Source organism: Austrofundulus limnaeus, unplaced genomic scaffold (genome assembly GCF_001266775.1).
Source record: "Austrofundulus limnaeus strain Quisiro unplaced genomic scaffold, Austrofundulus_limnaeus-1.0 Scaffold113, whole genome shotgun sequence".
Classification (NCBI taxonomy): domain Eukaryota; kingdom Metazoa; phylum Chordata; class Actinopteri; order Cyprinodontiformes; family Rivulidae; genus Austrofundulus; species Austrofundulus limnaeus.
This window is the reverse complement of record NW_013952515.1, coordinates 1,816,118-1,819,229: the sequence shown is the minus strand read 5'-3', so window position 1 is coordinate 1,819,229 and position 3,112 is coordinate 1,816,118.

Here is a 3,112-nt window from a genome sequence, read left to right as displayed (position 1 = left end):
TGCATTGTCTTATACTAATTACGTTTGCACAATGAAAGAAAGAAAGAAAGAAAGAAAGAAAGAAAGAAAGAAAGAAAGAAAGAAAGAAAGAAAGAAAGAAAGAAAGAAAGAAAAGAATATGAATGGTATTTTGTGTTTTGTTCAACAGAAACTCTAAAATAAAAAATAATGTTATCATTTTTATAAGTTTGTTTAAAAAATACAATTAGAACCTTGCATTTTAAATGAGAGAACAAAAAGAGACATCTGGTCTAAATATGTGTGTCAAATAAAACATTGTGCAACAATGACCGAGCGTATTCTAGTCCTAAAGTCACCGGTGTAGCCATGTTAACTATCAAGATCTGTTTTTATTAGATTAGTGTTTTAAATAGTTTGAATGGTTTTTGTTTTTGTCGTCTGCTTTTTCCAACTGTGCTCTAATTGGTTCTGTTTCCTGTTCATGTCTATCTGCCCCGCCCACCCACACCTGATCCTGGTTGTTCCTGCACAGGTGTTGATTAAGCGGGTTCATTATTTTGTCTTTATATTCTCTGTTGGTTCATCTGATCTTTGGTTTGGTACTCCACATGTGTCAGTCTGGGTCTGGTCTGGTCTGGTCCGGTCCGGTCCCATCCCAGTGTGTATTTGTTTGTATGTCAGGTTGAATAATTACCAAACTGTGACAGCAGCAATGGCTGTAAACATGATTGCACAACCATCCAGCACACATCTAAATAACACTTCACTAAAGAAAACCCTACATGTTATATATTATATTATTTTGCATCAGCTTTGATATTTCTCATTTCCTATCCATCATATTGTTCTAAAAACATGTAGGTAAAGTGTGAAGAAGTCATAGTGTGCACAAGTTTTCTTTTTAAAGTCATTTTATGTGCATAGAAAGAGAAAACAGTGTTCTTGATTTTTAGGATTCTGACAAGTGTTTTAGCTCTATTCTCTGTARAAGTTCTGTAGCTTTTAATCCACCTGAGCTGCTACGGCTTTCTCTGTTCATTGGCAACATTTATTTGGTTAATATGGGATAATATAAAACACTGAAAAGACAAATATTATGTATGTCTACAGGGAGTTTTGGTATTTACCAGTCAGAAATAATTACTTCTGACTTTTTGGGGGAAAAAAGGATCATGGTATAGTGTTTTGTAAAAATTCCAGTCAGGAGTTGCGCCACATTGAGTTTACCTCAAGGTGACTCTAGAAGTAACTTTWCCTGTTTGTCAGGAGAAGCAAAGCAATGAGGTCTTGTTGGCGCTAGTGCAAACAAACTATACTTCAAGTTTGAACATTAGATGAATAAATGTTACAGTGACATCTGGTAAGTAAAATACTCAAAAGAAAAATATATAAATAAATAACTTGTTGTTGTGAAAGTGGGTGGGTACCTGTAAAAATTGGCCAATTTTTAGGGCAAGAGTTTGTGGATATTATGACGACAAATCTGAATGCAGTGGGTAGGAACTTTGATAAAAATTTCAAACTTATTTTAGAGCTGCTTTTCCTTTTTGTATTCATAAGGCTCTGCAAATTCCAAAACTATTTAGTTTTTTTTTAATCAGACCCCCCATTAAGGATTTAGATATCTTTAAAGGCTGAAAATTAGGGAGCAAGTGTTCCGTTGACATCCATTAAACCATTTWAAAAAAGTGCGGAGCTTCGTAGACATAGTCACAATTTTGCAACAATTTTTCTAACCAAAGCAGAAAACCAACAAGATAAAACCTTAAGATAACTTTCAAAATGCTAAGGGGAGGCTAAGCATGAAAACAAGTGAAAAAATGAAAAAAATCACAAAAACCTGACACACTGCCGGAATCGGGCAGCGCATTTATCAAATTGCCTGTAATGACTTCAGATAAACAATAACAAAAGAAAATAAAGTGTCTCTCTTTTTTGACACTACCCAACATTTTGTTCAGTCTTTAAAAGTTATACTTAACCCCATGTTAYCTCCTGATATATACTGTAACTTGCATCAGAGTAAAATATTTGCCAAACAAACACTAATCTTTGGAAACAAAACCGTAAAATGGGATTTTAATGTAAATTTTAAAAAACGTTCTTAATCGCCCACTAAACATTTTGACCTCCATACAGCCAGCAGGAAACAGCTCAGGTTACTTTGTTCCTTCAGCACTTTATATGTCYGCAGTTTTGGGCATTTTGTACCCAAAGTTTGAAAGATACAAACAGGAGTCRTGTACCATGGATTTTTTAAGACTCTCTTTGGAAACTGCCTTAATTTTGATGATTTTAGGTAATCTACTATAGTTCACTAATTATCTATTAAATCCAAAGAAATCAATTTACAGACTGCTTGAGTGTGCATTTGTAATCAGCAGCTGTTGACAGGGAGATGGAGTTTTAATTGTTTAGTCAAATAGAAAAAGTATTTTTTTCAACTAGTTTCCTGGTTTGAGAAAAGTGGATTTATTTCCTGGCCTACAGTCTAATAATTCCAAAAAGCTGCACATTTTAGTAAATAGACATTCTAATTAATCTAAAAATGAAATAAATAATTGTAATCGTACCTGATGGATTGTTTCAGCAGCTGTCTGTGTCGGGGAGTCTTGTTGTCACCTTGGAGAGYGGTGAATGAGCATGGACTGTGTGAGGTGAAGTGTGTCAGGAGTTTTTCAGAACCTTTAAAAAATAATGTTGCACAACCAGAACTCTTGCTTAATAGAATTTAAAACAATTGGAAACTTGTTAATTTGTTTATATGCGTGCAGGTGTGGCCGACCCCTCCGGCACTAAAATTTAAAGAATGTCGCTGCTTAAAAAACACACCGAGGCCATGTCCCCATAAGGTAAAAGAAACAAYAGCATACATGTTTGTTTGAGCAGCTCACACTGAATCACTTCAGCAGGATTTCTGTAGATTGATTTCTGTAGTTTTTTTTTTTATTTTCAAAAGATGACTTGTTTCCAGTTTTTTTTTTTGATCAAGGTCTTTTTATTTTAATTTTTTTAAAACATAAACCACAAAAAAGAACGGACTTACAAAAACACAAAACAAAACACACACCCCCAAAATCCCTCCCATCCCTCCCCACCTATACCGGATCTACTACATAACCTAAATCCATCATGTATTCATACATAAGTC